The sequence below is a fragment of the Eptatretus burgeri genome, chromosome 3 (genome assembly GCF_056783735.1).
Source record: "Eptatretus burgeri isolate ZD-2024b chromosome 3, Ebu_testis_v1, whole genome shotgun sequence".
NCBI lineage: Eukaryota > Metazoa > Chordata > Myxini > Myxiniformes > Myxinidae > Eptatretus > Eptatretus burgeri.
In genome coordinates this window covers 87,967,450-87,986,970 of record NC_140963.1, presented here as the reverse complement: position 1 = coordinate 87,986,970, position 19,521 = coordinate 87,967,450, and the positions used below count along the sequence as shown (strand labels likewise).

Below are 19,521 nucleotides of genomic sequence, written 5' to 3'. Positions count from 1 at the left end.
ATGTCATTTGTGATTGGTCAATCATTTTTGGTCAAGATTGGTCAATCGTCATTTGTTGACAAATTAGCTGCCATTAAACCACAATGTTCTGTAATTCCTTTTTATTTGCCAAATTGGTCACACGAGTTCATGAGCATTTGAATATTTTTAGCCACAATTCTATCCATTTTTTTTTTTTGATGTATGTGTAATATTTCACCGTGGCAATAAATATATTTGAAAAAGTGTAATACAGTATTTTATAATTACTGTGAAAAACATGAAGTTATCCCCAGCTCTGTATCACAGATGAAAAAGCTAGGTCTGGATGCATTGTGACCTCGCACAGTAGGACCATTAACTAACAACAACTAATGCCAGCAGACAGGACATCCAAAGGATAGTGCACAAATTGATCCATTACCCTGCTTGCAAAACACCAGGGTGATAGTTTATAGCTGAGCCAAACTTCAAATTCAGGTGAGACAGCGCAGAGGTGAGTGCACATACCTCTCGGTTATTTTGTCAGTCCGATGTAGTTTGTGCATCCCACTGTAGTTTTGCCATTGTGCTGTGGATAAAACTAAAATTTCTTGATATTGAGCATATCAACCCTTCACTTGGCTACATTGTGCCTTTTGATAACCTGATGCAAGTCAGTGAGTTTAAAAATTGATGGTGTGTAGGAAGAGTCAACCATAATGCATGGACCGGTGTCATATGTAGACCAACCAAACAAGAGAGGGCAGGAAGATTGCCCCCACCCTGAAGATCATGAATGAGCCATTACATTGATTGACAATCCCTTGTGATATTGTAACTCTCATAATACTGTACTTGATCATTTTTCATAATATAATACAAATCCCTCATACTAATGCCTTCAACTGTCTTCACATCGAGGCCACCAACACACCCATGTTGCAATAGTTTCTCTTCTGCGCAAATACAGTTCAAACTTTACATGCCAATTGAGAAATTATTGCTTTTTGCTTCTCTCTTAAAATGCTTTCTCACTTAATCATATTTACATATACAGGAAATAGATTCCATTGTTTAACAGAAGGCACTGTTGTGGAATTTTCTAATTTGTTCTATTAAACGACCTGGTGAAAATCCTGTTACTCAATTTGTAAGAAACAATTAATTCACTGTCCACAACGAAAAGTACATTTGATCAGAGAACATTTATTTTGTGGTACCATGGAGTCCAAAGCACTGAGATGTAAACATCCCAATGATTTGCCCTAAACTAAGTTTACATTTTCTGACATTTATATGCTTTCGTGGGAGTGGAGAGGGCTGGGAGATTCAAAGGGAGAGAGAACATGGTGACTTTCAGCTGGCCTTGGTGAGAATCAGACAAAATACTAAAAAGCAGACAACCAAAAGGAGTACAGGATAAGACCGTAGGTTATAGGTCTTTCAAAGAAATGAATATAAGGAATTGTGTATATAAAAGGCAGTGAGTACATGGGTCTGATAAGCATTAGGCAAAAGAACTCAAACTGCAATACGTGTCCACCGGGTGAAAGAGAATGACAATCATGGCAAAAGTTGCAGTGCCATCAACCAGGCCACCCTGTCTCATAGTAAGACATTCCCCCCATCAACACCCAGACAAAAGGGAAACACAATTGACAGCCAATTCGACTATAGCATAAATATTAAATTTATAAAGCATCAGCAACAATTACAATTGAGAGTACATGAATATAAATTGTTTTTCTTCCACAATCCCCCCTTTTTTTCCTTATCAGGAAAATTTGAATAATTATATTACACATGATCACCATACCCCGTTCCTTGAGGAGAAAATATATCCGTTACACAAGTTCAATCAACAATGGCAGCGAGTGCTCATATCAGAAGAATGCTGGATGACGACCATCTCAATAGTATCCCAGCCAGGTTAGTGAGTGTGTTTCCATTTAATTCATGGCCTGTTCATCAACATGTGTCATAAATCGAAAAGACATGCTACCTGAAGTCAGAAGATAAGCAGGTCAGGGTGTAGATAGAGCAGCACCCAACGGGAAACACAGTCGAGGCACTCTTTAAGCTGCAGAGATGATAGATCTTGGCACGTGAGAGCTTGGGCTCGACACTGGGTTGAAGGAGACGAAAAGGACTCGAGAAGTGACCCAGAGATTCAGCCCCAGCGGAGTTTGGGGCTTCATAGCAGCAGTTTGCACAATCAGGTTTGATTCACCAAGCGAGCTGTGCATGTTGGAGGCAGCCGCGATGGCTTCATGAGCTCCACCCGCACCATTGAACACATGTTGCAGATGACTTGCCAGGTGGACCTTTCAGGGCCTTCGTTGTGCATGGTGCAACCACGGCAAGTTCACGATGTATTTGTAGAGAAGAAATTTGTGAGTGTGGTTGAAGACATTCCTCCAGGCAGGCACCACGCAATGGCGACGTTAAGTCTTTGCCTTGCTGTGGTTTGACTTGACCAACCTTCTCTTCAGTGGGTTTTTTTCTTTTTTTTTTCTCTTTAACATGCTCATCTTATCTCCTCAGGAAGGGGGTAGTTTCATGATCATGTGTTAAATGCCCAATCACCCAAATCTGGGTTCTCCCCATTGTCCAATCTTTCAGTGGAAGTTCTTCCAAAGCTTCATTAGACGAAATTGTACACTGCATAGTTCAACTGCTCTCAACACTGCAAAACAAACAAAGTCAAGGTTAAGCATCGAATAAACACCAATCCATAAATGTCATGGGCTCATGTATTTCAATAAGACTGACAAAGGTCCTTACAGAAGCATTTAACTTGCATTATATGTTATATCAATATTTTATCCCTTCCCTCTCCTTGTTTTTCGCACCTAAATGACATGCTAAAATATACAGAAATCTCAGTTGTATGTACACTCAAAAACATTCATCTCATTTGCTATTTCCATGTCGAAAGGGCAACAGTCTTTATCAGAGTTCCAATTTGCAATCATTAATTCTTTTCACCATCCTTCAAAAAGAAAATTCCTTCGAGTCAAGAAAAATACCCCATCATCTGTACAATAATTATGAAAGTTAGCTACTTCTTTATTTTTCAATGTATTTTAATTCGTCTGAGCAATAAGTACAACACTCAAACCCAACAAGAGAACAGGTTCCCTTTTTTTGGAGCAAGTACCGAATCAAAAGCGATTCGATTTTGCACAGTTACTATTTTAACACTTGCAATCATTTTAACATTCATATCTGCTCAACAATTCACAGTTTCATTCACAAGCAGCTCCAGAGCAACTGCCATTATTTATTTATTTATTTCCAGCTAACTTAGCACTTCCGTACTGATGAAAGATGGTCAAGTCAGTGTTAGAAATACCTCAACTTACTTAAGTAACGTACAATAAGTACCACCTAATCAAAAATCATGCACCTGTCCAATTAATCAGAAAACATAAAATAGGTAATATTTTAATTGGCTTGTGGCATCATCGCTCTCTTTTCAATAATATAATTCTTACATTCTGACTGATTTAACATTCATTTCACATGGTCATGCCTTCTGTACTCCGCATAATTCTGGTTTATCATTTGTTTGTCTTTCTACAAATTGTAGAGGCATTTTACTTAAATTACAGTCAGGCCAGTACCAACTACTAATAAGTGAGAACAATACAGTTACAATATATGGTACAATTCCTAATTCCATGAATTGATTTCATAATTGCTATTGGTCGAGCCACTCTTCCCATCATTCTGCATTATGGTTATGTAAATACCATGCTGCTTTCCCTCATATCTTGATTTTCCCTCGCAGTTAACTTATGATTCATAATATGTAATGTTGACCAATCTGTGGATCAATTTAATAACGCAGACTCTCCTTCAATATTATGTAAGTACCTCAACTTAATATATTATCTTGATTAAATTCTCAGTAACTTTTCCCTATCCTCAATTTACAGATCAACAAGGTCCATAGCTACAGTGATTGACAATATATCAATTAATCAAGAAGAAGTTAGGGAAAAGATAGAAGAATACTCTGTCACTTGAAGACCCCAATACATTTAAATTAGGATTACGAGACTTATATGATGAAAGGTTTCTCAATTTGTAATCTCAAAACAAAAGTTGATATTAATTATAACCAAAAGAAACATGATGGTTCGAATACCATGATGCGTTGTCATGGAGGAAAAGACACAATGAACACAAAAAAATCTTGTGCCTCCAGTGTTCTCCATGAGTTCCTTTTTTTTTTTTAAATGAGCTTAGTCTGAAAGTAATTAACACAGTTACCATACACAACCTCCACTAGTTACCAACTGTTCCCCATGTTTACATGTAGACATTACCACAAGTGTCACTTATTGGTCCTATTGACCATAACAGTATCCCCATCACTACCATACAGGTCAAAACATAATGGTGTGCTGTTGCAAGGTTATTATAATTCACAAAATCTCCTCTTCTTCTTTCGGCTGCTTCCTCCTTTAGGGGTCGCCACAGCGAATCATCCGCATGATCCGCATAGTGATTTGGCACATGTTTTACGCCGGATGCCCTTCCTGACGCAACCCTGGTTGCCTCTTACGACACAGAGATATGGTACACCTATTTTAACCAGGGTATACACCGGCCCAGTACACTGGTACTCATTTCGCCGACCTCGGAAGGATGACAGGCTGAGTCAACCCCCTGGTGTATTAATTCAGTGGTCCAACGGGCTTGAACTCAGGACCTTTTGGATCCCAAGCCGCTGCCCAAACCACTGCGCCAACACCAGGCTCTTATTATAATTCACAAAATAGATCCCCAAAATAATTCAAAGCTAGGTTACACATTCTTACATCAATTCACAGGAGTAATTAAACAAGAGTAGCTTGACTATTATTTTAGTCACAGGGTGATTCTTTTGGAAGTCTTTCTCGGGCTCTCAGCTCTGCAAACTCCCCCATCATGAGTTCCACGCCGCTCGGCCATGACATCGAGTTGCCGAGCTGCAGACCACACTTTGGCTGCAGAGCCTTCATTTGGGATCATTTAGGAACAAAGCTTGACAAACATAGTTACAAAATTTCTCCAAACAGTTTAAACAATACCAAATGCAAACGTTGTTTAATTAACCTGATGAGCATCCATTTCTTTCATGGTCAATGGAGCTGAAATATCTCGGAAAAATAATGTTTAACCAACCTCTCTCATCACGATTCAGAATTCCATCAACATTTTAAATCTCTGACATTGTCCATCTTATCCATTTCTCTCATCACCAAAACAGCAACATGTTGCAATATAACCGACACACATACAAAGTGTGTTCAAAAAGTATCCAACCTTAATTTTTCGTGCGTAAACAAATGAAGCTATGGAGGCGTGGTTTGGTGCACGTATGTAGGCGATCCTAATTCGTATGCGTGAATATTTTCCCGCCTGCAGAAGCTATCAGTCTCCGACAGACCGCCGAAGAGTGAGGTAGTGTAAGTGAGTGCCGTCGGATTTTCGTTTTTGACAAAATGACGGAAAAACTTGAACAATGCTACTGCATCAAATCTTGTGTAAAGCTTGGTGATTCCCAAGTGGAAACGATCCACAAGATTCAACAGGCCTTTGGGAATGAAGCAATGGGCACTACACAGATAAAAGAGTGGTACAACCGCTTCAAAGATGGTCGCACATCAGTGGAAAGTGAAGCACGTTCTGGTAAGCCCTCAACATCCCAAAATGAGATTGTCATTGACCAAGTGAGGACCCTGCTGCTGATGCAGGATCGTCGAATCACGATCAGAGAACTTGCAGACGAGGTGGGCGTCAGCATTGGATCCGTTCATTCCATTGTGACTGAGGATTTCGGCTTAAGGAGAATCTCAGCGAAGTTCGTGCCAAAGCTGCTAAAGATCGAGCAGAAGCACTCCATTTGGAGATCGCACAGGACATGCTGGAGACTGTGAACAGCGATCCCAACATCTTCAACACAGTGATCACTGGCGATGAGACCACAGTGATCCGTCATTTTGTCAAAAACGAAAATCCAACTGCACTCACTTATACTTCCTCACTCATCGACGGTCTGTCGGCGACTGACAGCTTCTGCAGGCGGGAAAATATTCACGCATACGAATTAGGATCGCCTACATACGTGCACCAAACCATGCCTCCCTAGCTTCATTTGTTTACGCACGAAGAATTAAGGTTGGATACTTTTTGAACACACCTCGTACACTAGCCATCTAATCACGTTCTCTGACCTTTTAAATACAAATCCATTCCTTTATCAAAACAAATAAATACAGTTTAAACCTCTCTTTTTAAAACGGTGTACAAAATTTGTCAAATTATTTGTCAAAGTTGAGTCATCATGCGAATAGCATTTAAATTGCAGCTCAAAACACTCTGTCCACACATTTGGTAGAACCTTCCCAATCTTTTCTCCAAATAATGTTTATCATTGTTGTGGGGGAGGCATGGGAGATTTGAACTACTGTTAGCATCATGACATGATACCTGCTGTAAGCTCCCAACTGGTAAAACTCCACCAGTACCTCTGCACCTCCTGCTCGAATGAGCTGTACTCTCCCTCTGTTTGCTCTCTGATGACCACCAAGTCCAAGTTGGGGTGATGTGTTGCACAGCCAAGCAGAGACTTACAGAGAACCACCTTCGCAAAAAGGTCCATCTGACGCCGCAGTTCCATCTCATATGAATTAAACTCCCCTTTGACCTCCATCGGAGCATTCAGTTTTCCCTTTATAGCGACTCGGTTGGCTCGCATGTCTTGCAATAGTTTCTCCAGTTTGTTTGGTGTTGCTGTGCCCTGCACCTCAATCAGCTGGTGCTTCTCAAACTCCACCTTTGAGTGCATTATTCATCCAATCTCGCTTAAAGGTCCCATGACACTCAAAATTTTCTGGTTATTTATATATTAACTTGACCTTCCTAGTGAAGAAATCACCCATGTTTCTTTTTTAAAATCAACAATGAGATAATTAGACCAATATTTCGAACATTTGTAGTGCTTTTCACAAGTTGCTATGCCCCACCCCTCAAAAAAGTTGAGTTCAGCGAACCGGAGGTCACGTGACCGTTGACGTCATCTCCAGAATGCGACTCGCACAGAGTGGATTGATTAGACGTCGCGCGCCGTATAAAGTACGTACAAATGCATTGTGCACATTTGTTTGCTATCTCACTGATCGTCTTAATTCCTGCGATTGTTTCGTGGAAAAGAAATTCTGCTTCTGAGCCGTGTATGCACAACAATCACGAGGAAATTATTTATCCCTTTACTACCTTGTCGTAGTCGTGTACAAATCCAATACATGTATGCACAATAAAGAGCTATACCATGTCCACAAAATATAAAATGTGATTGTTGAACCTCTCCATTAAAAAAGAAACTTACAGGGACATAAAAGTAAAATACCCAAAGATTAATATTGCATCATTTCAAGGCGCAAGGAGATAATTTTAAAATCAAACAATGTGAAAAATCTGCACCCACATTTTGCAGTTTATTGAATTGTTCGTTGACACCAGCCTGCTGGGATAGGTACGATTCTACATACATGCAAGCCAGGTATGGCTGCACTCGACATACATGGGTTTATTCAAAAGCGAAGGTACTGCTTCCATTGGCTTGCTGTTCATTAACATTTAGCCAAAATGCTGTAATAAATGTACAGAGAAAAATATGTTGGCACAACTAGGAAAGACAAATTTATCTGTCCTGTTACATGGTCTCATAGCCTCGGGACTCTTACGCATTGACTTGTACATTGTGTGCATGCTAATACAAGTTACTTGTCAACTCTAGAGTCTAGACGAGTCGGATAAATCCGTCGTCCATCCGACTAGTCCGATAAATCTGACGCGCTGTAGCTTTCTTTTATTATTCTCTTTTCTTCATTGTTTTTTACTGGCGCTACATGATGACAGTAGGAATAAAATAAATAAAAATGCAACAGAACGTCAGATTTATCGGACTACTCGAGACAATTGTGTCGCAAGGTGTATTCTACACACAAGTTTTCATCGTATCCGGACAGTGAGATTGCTTCATTTTATGCGAGGAGAGAAACGGCCGATGACATGCGCTGGCCATGCTTGCGATTCATTTGCCGCAACATGTCCACTGCACTGCGCTGGTCACGTCACCTCACTAAAATATTTCTGATATCGAGCAGTATGCAAGTCTAATTTACATTATTGAATTACAAATAGGATTTAGTCTAACCAGTTGTTATTTCCGAGTCGTCCTTCGATGTCCTCCCGATCATCATGAACTCTGGGAATTTCATCGCCAGTTTCCTCTGCTTGTCCTGCTTCGGGCTCGAACTGGTAAGCTGCCTGAACTTCACCTACCGCGACTACGTTATCCGACAATTCTCCATCTGATTCAGACCAAAATCCTTCATTTCTCTCACACTCACTGTCGTTACCAGACAAATCAAAGTCCATGTCATCCATTATTCAAAACCAAATGTTTGATTTTTTTAAAGCAGAAATGAATGAAGCGTTTGAGTCGACCAATCGAATGTGGAAACACACAGGAAGCCAATACAATCACGTAGACCACCAACCCGAGTAATTTACGTGCAGCCTTTGTCATTCTGGAGATGACGTCATGTGGGTTACGCCCCTTTCAGTAGATTTCGGCAGAATTTTTAGGGGCGTTCCCGAAGAGGTTTGTTTTTTTTTAATTTTACATTTTACAGAACGAGTATTGTGAAAAAACATTGTCGGATCAGAAATCACGATGAAAAACTCCTCTAGGACATATATATGTGCAATTTTAGTACTTTTGAGTGTCATGGGACCTTTAAACAGCTTTATGGCCGATCATTGTGACAATAAAAATAATTTCTTTTCATCACATCAAACGATTCATGAATTAATTTGACAAATCGAGGCACAAATAAAGGCACCAGAGATGTTTTTTTTTTTTTTTTTTGCTTTCTGCTATTCATGCCAGCAGCTGACCTTGGCAGACAAATGTGCCAAGGAGTGTTCGTCTGATAAGGCTTGCACGACTGTGTGTTCAAAGAGCACCAGACAGCCAGTCCACACTTGTCTACGGAGGACTCAGACGAAGAGCCATCAACATAACATTCACAGACTAATGAAGACAGCACGCCTAGTTTAACGTCCATCCGAGGGATAATTAATTGATCACTCTCTACCGGAGTGCTGGTGGAAGGTTATAAATCCTCATTCATCCCAAGGTACCAAATCATACACAACTACTTTACAAATCACTTTAAAATCATTCCAAATCACATTTCTACATTTTGATCACATTTTAAGTACAAATCAAATCAAATTTTGGAAACATTTCACTCACGTCATCGCCAACGGCATGCACATTTCGACACAGTAGCTGCCAACCCCTCTTTGAATCTGCATATGAATTGAATGGGGGGTTCAGTACCCATAAATCTCTTCTGGCAGTAATAACAGCTGCTTGTAAGACCTCACCTTGCCGGGCTGAGTAATTCGAGGATTTTTGTCTCATAATACCAGCGATAGCGAGCCTCCTAAATGGACTTCACGTTCGGAATATAAGCCACATTCACAATTGTTCTTTCACAATTTACCCAAAATCCCTATGGCTTTTAAATAAAACTTCAACACTTGCTTCAGCGTCTATCCAAGGCACAGCACACACATTTATGTCCTTTCCTGCCGACAAAGCACAGACATTCAGCATTTAGTGTTGGCCCGTTCAGGGAGATTCGTGACCTTAGTTTTTTTATCAGCACCAACACAAACGGTCAGGCTGCTTTAACTCCCTGCTTGAAGTTTCTTTAGTTGTTACAATATCATTTCTAACAAGACATTCATGTATGACATCGTTCAGTAATCTTCAGTTCCTTATCGAGCTCACAATCGCTTCCAATTCAGATTTTCACCAAGATTGAATTCACACACACACACACACACACACACACACACACACACACACACACACACACACACACACACACACACACACACACACACACACACACACACACACACACACACACCTCTCAATCTGGTCTCAAAACACTCTCAACGACATCCGCCCCGCACTCTGAATCAACAGCACGTGCGGAGTCAGTCATCGTTTTTCCTCTGGAATCGGTGCGTGCACTTCACCTCATCCAGTCTTCACAGTCTACGGTGACGACCAGTCCTTATCTCCATTTTCCGAACTAATGCATTCCCATAAACTTCACAGGTCACGTCACAATACACAATAGAGCACGTTTTATTCCAGTGAAATCTGTTGGACTCGCACACGTTTCATTTCAACACTCACTTAGTACAACATGCAGATCAATGCAAATCAGTGTGCATACAAATCAGATATGAATACAAACATACAAGAGTTCCAGGTTGGAACACTCAACTTGCATTCTTAACATAAAACTCAACCTTTCCAATCACACTGCATTCACAAATCCGTCCAAAGAGGTAACTCCTTACAGAACTATAGGATTTACGAATCCGTAACACCTTCACACAATGCAATGCAACTGTTTCACAGCAAGCAAACTTCCAGTGCGTACAATGAACAAACCAGAATCCAAACAGGTAACTCAACAAACATTCATCCAACAGCATTTCCCATCTTTCAAACCCCACGTCACAAATACCATGAAATATGCACTTCATAACCTCAATCCACATAACGCATAACAATTACACTACACAGCGAGCTGGGTCTCGAACCCCTCTCTTTGCGGAGGTTGGACTGACCACCCCCTCCCTTTGGCCAGAGGGCCTTTTCCCCAATCCCTCTGCTGTACCCAGTACAGCACCGTGAGCTGAGTACCGAACTCACTAAAGGTACGGCGAAGACTTCAGCTTCCCGTGAAGAGATCCCTGATCTCTGTTCAGCCCCGAAGGCTTAAGCAGTCTCGAACCGCAGGATCCTCTCAGGCCTATAATAAAAATTCTCTGACATGTACTTTCCTTTGTCGATGTACGTTACCCGCTAAGAACAGGCCCGCCGTCAGGGATGGCATTTCGTTGGCATTCGCCGTCCCTCCGGCCCATGGACTGCCTCCAGGGATTTAGTACATCCGAGTTCACGGCACCAATTTGTTGTGGAATTTTCTGATTTGTTCTATTAACCAACCTGGTGTAAGTCCTGTTACTCAATTTGTAAGAAACAATTAATTCACTGTCCACAACGAAAAGTACATTTGATCAGAGAACATTTTTTTTGTGGTACCACGGAGTCCAAAGCACTGAGATGTAAACATCCCAATGATTTGCACTAAGCTAAGTTTACATTTTCTGACATTTATATGCTTTCGTGGGAGTGGAGAGGGCTGGGAGATTCAAAGGGAGAGAGAACATGGTGACTTTCAGCTGGCCTTGGTGAGAATCAGACAAAATACTAAAAAGCAGACAACCAAAAGGAGTACAGGATAAGTCCGTAGGTTATAGATCTTTCAAGGAAATGAATATAAGGAATTGTGTATATAAAAGGCAGTGAGTACATGGGTCTGATAAGCATTAGGCAAAATAACTCAAACTGCAATACGTGTCCACTGGGTGAAAGAGAATGACAATCATGGCAAAAGTTGCAGTGCCATCAACCAGGCCACCCTGTTTCATAGTAAGATATTCCCCCCATCAACACGCAGAAAAAAAGGGAAACACAATTGACAGCCAATTCGACTATAGCATAAATATTAAATTTATAAAGCACCAGCAACAATTATAATTGAGAGTACATGATTATAATTTTCTTTTTCTTCCACGGCACATTCAACTAAAGACAAATACAATCATACAATTTTTTTTGGACTATCGCACAAGAATATCCCAAGCACTCCACAAGTCTGACCTGTATGGTTGGGTGAAGGAAGCCATTACTCAAAAAAGCCCACTTTGAGTCCCATTTGAGGTGTGCGAAAAACCACTCCAGAGATTCTGAAGCAATGTGGCAAAAACTTTTGTGGTCTGACGAAACCAAGATGGAACTTTTTGGCCTAAATGCAAAACGTGACGTTTGGTGCAAACCCAAAATGGCACATCACCCAAAGAACACCATCCCCACTGTGAAGCATGGTGGTGGCAACATCATGTTATGGGGATGTTTCTCATCAGCAGGGACTGGGGAACTTGTCAAGATGGAAGGGGAAATGGATGGAGTAAAATACAGAAAAATCCTCGAGGAAAACCTGCTGCCATTTGCAAGAAAGTTGAAATTGGGAAGGAAGTTCACCTTTCAGCATGACAATGACCTGAACCACACAGCCCCAAGTTAAACTGGAGTGGATAAGGAACAAGGAGATAAATGTCCTTGAGTGGCCCAGTCAGAGCTCTGACCTTGATCCAATCGAAAATCTGTGGCATAACTTGAAGATTGTTGTCCATCAATGTTCCCCACACAACTTGACTGAGCTTGAACAGTTTTGTACAGGAGAATGGGTAAATATTGCCCAATCAAGGTGTGCAAAGGTGGTAGAGACCTATCCCAAGAGACTCACAGCTGTAATTGCTGTCAAAGGTGCTTCCACCAATATTAACTCAGGGGGGTGGACACTTATCCAACTAAGATATTCCAGTTTTGCATTTCAAATTAATTTTCTGAAATTTGTTCAATTTGTTTTTCACTTGGAAGTTGTGGGTTACAACGTGTAAATAAAGGTGGAAAGTCTGATTTAATGCAATTTAATTCCAGGCTTTGAGGCAACAAAAGGTGAAAATTTTCAAAGGGGGTTTAGACTTTCTTTAGGCACTGTATATATATAATCTATGACTCACAACTTGTGTCCCCTCCAAATCTTTACAGGAGGTTATTGAAAGGCAGAGCTCTTCGATCACCAGTGAATACAAGAAGGCAGATGGACATTAAAAAATATCCACAAATACTCCTGAACAATCTGCAGAAAAAAACCTCACATGGGTCAGGCGGGACTAAATATTGACCAAAGATAAACTCTACAATGGACCAGATATAAACGAATAGAAAATAACCCAAATAAAACTAGAAGGGCACTCGGTTGAGTGCATGCCTCCGCCACATCATGCCTGATCCACGAGAACATATCTGGCCTTATACATTTTTGATATATCATGCTATATCATCGTTTTGGTCACATCTTTCAATGGTAAAGAATCACTTTAAAAATTAAATAATTCTCGTATCCAGATCTGGAATCAGATCTTCACCAAAATCGAATCAATTCTTCCGTGTCACACACCTAAAATGTGCACCAAGTTTTGTCCGAATCAGTCAACAACTTTTTGAGATATCGTGCTTTATATCATTTTTGGCCCTTTCTCTCAATGTTGAAGAATCACTTTAAAAATTCTAGTAGTCGGATCCGGATCTGGATCTTCACCAAAATCGAATCAGTTCGTCCTTGTCACACACCCAACCTGCCCGCCAAATTTCATCGAGATCAATCCAAAATTTTTTGAGATATCCTGCACACAAACAAACAAACAAACAAACAAGCAGTCATAGACTGGTACTTACGAAATCGTCAACTTGACCTCTGACCTTGTCTAATAAAAGCTGTCTCTCGAGAAGGTAGCGACGCAAACCAGAAGTTTCTACGATGATTCTGTACCAAACCATCAAAAATCGAATGTTTGACCTCACTGTGACCTTGACCTTTGACCGATTTTGACCAAAATCTAATCAGCACTCGCCATCACCCTCCTGAATCACGTGGTGTAATTTGACATTAGTAGATTCTTCTGTTCTTGAGTTATCGTGCCTACAAACAAACAAGCATTCATAGACTGGTACTTACGAAATTTTCAACTTGACCTCTGACCTTGTCTAATAAAAGCTGTCTCTCGAGAAGGTTGCGACGCAAACCAGAAGTTTCTACGGTGATTCTGTACCAAACCATCAAAAATCGAATGTCTGACCTCACTGTGACCGATTTTGACCAAAATCTAATCAGCACTAGCCATCACCCTTCTGAACCACCTGGTGTAATTTCACATTCGTAACTTCTTCCGTTCTCGAGTTATCATATTTTGGATGTTTGACCACACTGTGACCTTGACCTTTGACCGATTTTGACCAAAATCTAATCAACGCGAGCCATCACCCTCCTGAATCACGTGGTGTAATTTGACATTGATAGCTTCTTCCGTTCTCGAGTTATCGTGCCTACAAACAAACAAACACACAAACAAACAAACAAACAGAACGGAACTGATGAATATACTGACAAAATCTTTAGATTTCGTAAGTAACAAGCAGTCATAGAATTGTACTTACGAAATCGTCAACTTGACCTCTGACCTTGTCTAATAAAAGCTGTCTCTAGAGAAGGTAGCGACGCAAACCAGAAGTTTCTACGATGATTCTGTACCAAACCATCAAAAATCGAATGTTTGACCTCACTGTGACCTTGACCTTTGACCGATTTTGACCAAAATCTAATCAGCATTAGCCATCACCCTCCTGAATCACGTGGTGTAATTTGACATTGGTAGATTCTTCCGTTCTCGAGTTATCGTGCCTACAAACAAACACACACACACACACAAACAAACAAACAGAACGGAACTGATCAATATACTGACGAAACCTTTAGATTTCGTAAGTAACAAGCAGTCATAGACTGGTAATTACGAAATCGTCAACTTGACCTCTGACCTTGTCTAATAAAAGCTGTCTCAAGAGAAGGTAGCGACACAAACCAGAAGTTCCTACGATGATTCTGTACCAAACCATCAAAAAATCCAATGTTTGACCTCACTGTGACCTTGACCTTTGACCGATTTTGACCAAAATCTAATCAACGCGAGCCATCACCCTCCTGAATCACGTGGTGTAATTTGACATTGATAGCTTCTTCCGTTCTCGAGTTATCGTGCCTACAAACAAACAAACACACAAACAAACAAACAAACAGAACGGAACTGATGAATATACTGACAAAATCTTTAGATTTCGTAAGTAACAAGCAGTCATAGAATTGTACTTACGAAATCGTCAACTTGACCTCTGACCTTGTCTAATAAAAGCTGTCTCTAGAGAAGGTAGCGACGCAAACCAGAAGTTTCTACGATGATTCTGTACCAAACCATCAAAAATCGAATGTTTGACCTCACTGTGACCTTGACCTTTGACCGATTTTGACCAAAATCTAATCAGCATTAGCCATCACCCTCCTGAATCACGTGGTGTAATTTGACATTGGTAGATTCTTCCGTTCTCGAGTTATCGTGCCTACAAACAAACACACACACACACACAAACAAACAAACAGAACGGAACTGATCAATATACTGACGAAACCTTTAGATTTCGTAAGTAACAAGCAGTCATAGACTGGTAATTACGAAATCGTCAACTTGACCTCTGACCTTGTCTAATAAAAGCTGTCTCAAGAGAAGGTAGCGACACAAACCAGAAGTTCCTACGATGATTCTGTACCAAACCATCAAAAAATCCAATGTTTGACCTCACTGTGACCTTGACCTTTGACCGATTTTGACCAAAATCTAATCAGCACTAGCCATCACCCTCCTGAATCACGTGGTGTAATTTGACATTGGTAGCTTCTTCCGTTCGAGTTATCATGCCTACAAACAAACACACACACAAACAAACACACAAACAGAGGACGGAAGTGATCAATATACTTTCGAAATCTTTAGATTTTGTAAGTAACAAACAGAGAGGGGTGAAAACAGAACCTCCTTCACCTTTGGTAGCAGAGATAAAAATTGGATTTGAATCCTAGTTGTATTTTTTTAATGACATTGCCCTTCAAAAGAGCAAAATGATTTTTTTTTTACATTTCTTCTACTTTGCAGCTGCTGAATGGCCCAAGTTGTCAAGCTCAGTGTAGCTGCAACTTCTTCTTCAGCCTCTGGGATGTGATAGTTGAATTAAAGAGCCTGTCTCACATCTTTGTTGAACTTATGGCATGTTAGCCCCCCAAAGAAGAAGATAAGTGAATGAAAGAAAGGTACTTTGAGGTGGTAGTGTCAATCAGACTGAGAAAAGGAAATCAACAAACATACGTCAAAATAAAACATATCACATCCACCAATGGTGGCGGGGTGAGCGGGATAAATTTTTCTAAAGCAGTAATAAAGAAGAAAACGACTGGTCAGTCTGTCACTATGTGCTAGATTTTAGGAGTATGATTTGAAGCAGAGGTATCGGGTTTAGGGGTCGAAATACTGACCATTACCAATCAATGGTTTGCACACAGATGTGACTACTTCATGCTAGCCCCTGTGTGGTCGTGCAAGAGACCAGAGCAGCCAAATGTGAGGAGGAGTAGTGAAGAAAAGGAGACCCAATAGACAAATTCCTGAATTCTTCATGGGATGGACGTCTCCTGCTTGCTGGCAAATCAAAGTTGTTCTCCCTGAAGGTCTAATGGCCACACGTTATGCAAGGGTCCATGGGAATGAGGTCCAGCTGCAGTTGGAAAATACCGTCTCTCACATCACCAAAATTTTTGACTCAGCGACACATAATACTTTGGAATATATAATGTGGGAATTTGGGAATTTCCTTTTCATTGAAAGTGGAATAAAAACAGCAACCATTTCACCCATTAGTGAATCTCGTGTTTCATGTGCATGACAAAGTGGAAGAAAAAAAAAAAACACATTTTGGAGCACGTGGCTTCTACAGATGTACACAACATGTACCCAATCTACTTTAATTGGCTTAAAGGCAAGACACTTAATCTCGGCTATCTTTATTATCCGAAGGAGGCAAAAATTTGATAATGTTTTTTGGATGCATGGGAAAAGATAAACGAGATAAGTTTACGGAAACAAAAACTTTTTCTTATTATGGTATAATTATTGAAAAGTATAGTCCCAAGCACCTGAGAAGTTACACATACTTGACCGCTAATGATGCAGCATGGATTCGAGTTTGCATGGATTCATCAGATCATTTTAAATGCACAAAACCACCTGCTGTGAGTGGGTAAGACTGGTTCCAGCAAAATCCCATCACACACCCTGTTCGTCTTGGCCACCTCATCAAAAGGCCCACAAGGAATGCCATCAGCAATAGACAAAGCCACATGGAATGGTTCCTGCAGCACAGAGTAAAACAAAGTAGGAATGCGAAGGTCGCTCATGCGCCCTTGGAAGTTGATGAGAGGAAGCCAAAAGTATCTGTGAAAGAACACGAGCAGGGTCAGGACACAGGCAGACCTCTGTGGGCAAAACCCCTTTTTTAAGCTTATCCACAGCATAACTAACTCCAGGCATATTATTTATTATTCACACAACCTGTTTTGCTCAACTTTCTTAACTGAGCTCACAATAGACAACCTGAGCTGAGCATGCACTTGTCCACAATCAAGATGATTTTTGCAGTTGACATATATTTGCTTGAGGTTTGGCAAAATGAAAACACTCCTCCAGCTGACCTTGCGCACCGGCCCATGACCAGAGCACTTGTCTTGGGAGAAAAAGCAGACACATGCTGAGACATGGGATCTATTGGCCTGAGGAAACTCGCTGGGAAGCGGGTGAAACATCGCCTGAGACCGGGTCTGCTCTGACCTATTAATTAAATTGTCTGAGTCAATTAAAATACTTTTGCAGTTGGTTGGGCCTTTCTTCTACATACATATTATATATATATATATATATATATATATATATATATATATATATATATATATATATATATATATATATATATATATATATATATATATATATATTGTATTAGCCTGGTGTTGGCGTAGTGGTTAGGGTAACGGCTTGGGATTCAAAAGGTCCTGAGTTCAAGCCCCGTTGGCCGCTTGAATTAACACACCAGGAGGTTGACTCAGCCTGTCATCCTTGCGAGGTCAGCGAAGTGAGTACCAGTGTACTGGGCCCGGTGTATGCCCCGGTTAGAATAGGTGTACCAAATCCCTGTGTCTTAAGAGGTGACCAGTGTTGCGTCAGGAAGGGCATCCGGCATAAAAACTAAGCAAATCACTATGCGGATCATATGGATGATCCGCTGTGGCGACCCATAACGGGAGCAGCCGAAAGAAGAAGAAGAAGATGTGTGTGTGTGTGTGTGTGTGTGTGTGTGTGTGTATATATATATATATATATATATATATATATATATATATATATATATATATATATATATATATATATATATATATATATATATATATATATATATATATATATATATATATACATACATATACATACCGGGAGTAGTGGCGTGCGCCTGTAATCCAGCTACTCGGAGGCTTGGGTTGGAGGATCGCTTGAGGATGGGTTCTCTGTGCTGGGCCACGCTATGAGAGGGTGTAGGGCAGCCCGAATCATGGCGAAACCCAATCCTTATCCCTGTGTCGTAAGAGGCGACCAGGATTGCGTCAGGAAGGGCATCCGGCGTAAAACCTGTGCCAAAATCAGTATGCGGATCATACGGATGATCCGCTGTGGCGACCCCTAACGGGAGCAGCCAAAAGAAGAAGAAGAAGAAGAAGAAGAAGAAGAAGAAGAAGAAGAAGTATATATTGTCGCAGTTCTGCAAAACCTCATGCCTCTAAGGCAATGGCTCCAAACAGTGATCTCCAGGCAATTATTACGTTAGTCTTCGTGCAGTCAGACCTTCCCCTCATGTCAAATAGGTTAATGGGACAAAGTGCGTTCCATGGGTCTAATAGCTCGGTCTAATAATTGTATCTCGATATTCTTTTCAATCCTGATTTCAATCCAACCCTTTCCTTTTATCCATCATACAAATCGAAGCAGGCAACACACACAGGCAGCCACCCTATGAGAAACTCACCACCAACACTGTACAGGACATGCATGGAATGCCCTTTCATTTGAATCTGCGCGACAGCGTCTCACTTTGCTCAACCTCCGCTCAGCAAAAGCTCACCACCTCAACCACCAACATCTCCCACACACGGGAAAAATCACCCCACGCCTCCATGCACCTCTGCATTGATGTAATTCACCACCAAATGGGTGTGCTGCGCGGCCCAAGCCACTCAGACCGCATGGCGTGGGGATGGGCCAAGCACATTAACAGCACCAACTGCAGCTCGCCAGGGGTGCCCCGAGCGGGCATGTGGGACCGACACGAACTCCCGGCCAGTGTTCTGGTGACTGGACAGATGTACACGGCCCTCGTCCAGCTGCCAGAACAGGCCCAGGAGTTCAGTGTAAGGCTCCAGGCCGTGTCGTGCCGGATGTGCAAATGTGGCCACTTCCGGCCCCAGGAGCCCGGCAGAGTGGGGCCTGGACCCAATGGAAGGGCACGATTCGGATGACAACACATCGCTTCGGGTCATTGCCCCATCCTTCACCCGGGGCTTATAAAAGGAGGATTGCAAAGCCGTCCACCCTCTCTCTCTCCCCCTGCACTTCATCGCCTGCCTGCCTTGCCCACCTGCCTGCCTTGCCCCCTCCATCTCTGTGCTCCGCCCTCTGTTCACTGCACCTCATTGTCTGCCTGTCGCTGCATGTACACTCGGGTTTGGTGTGCGACAGATGTTCTGCTGGACCAGTGTGGAGCACACGTTTCCACGAGCCCGGGCAAAGTGATAAAGCAGGAGATAACAAGCCAACTCTTAAGGTGCGGTGCCAACTGAAGCGGTGCATACT

General features: G+C 41.4%; 1 protein-coding gene and 2 long non-coding RNA genes across 3 annotated transcripts in view; 1 reads left to right on the top strand and 2 right to left on the bottom strand.

Moving 5' to 3' along the window:
* The window catches only part of LOC147030395 (zinc finger E-box-binding homeobox 2-like), a 276,269-nt gene extending 273,644 nt beyond the window's left edge, over positions 1-2,625 (bottom strand). Inside the window, exon 1 of the mRNA XM_085874387.1 lies at positions 1,964-2,625. The gene's annotated coding sequence lies outside the window, so the exon portion shown is untranslated. The remainder of the gene's footprint in view (positions 1-1,963) is intronic.
* A 14,009-nt stretch (positions 2,626-16,634) lies between these two features.
* The window catches only part of LOC147030393 (uncharacterized), a 59,541-nt gene continuing 56,654 nt past the window's right edge, over positions 16,635-19,521 (bottom strand). The window contains exon 5 of the long non-coding RNA XR_015056341.1: positions 16,635-17,058. This is a non-coding gene — a long non-coding RNA (uncharacterized LOC147030393). The remainder of the gene's footprint in view (positions 17,059-19,521) is intronic.
* The window catches only part of LOC147030394 (uncharacterized), a 39,076-nt gene continuing 38,634 nt past the window's right edge, over positions 19,080-19,521 (top strand). The window contains exon 1 of the long non-coding RNA XR_015056342.1: positions 19,080-19,492. This is a non-coding gene — a long non-coding RNA (uncharacterized LOC147030394). The remainder of the gene's footprint in view (positions 19,493-19,521) is intronic.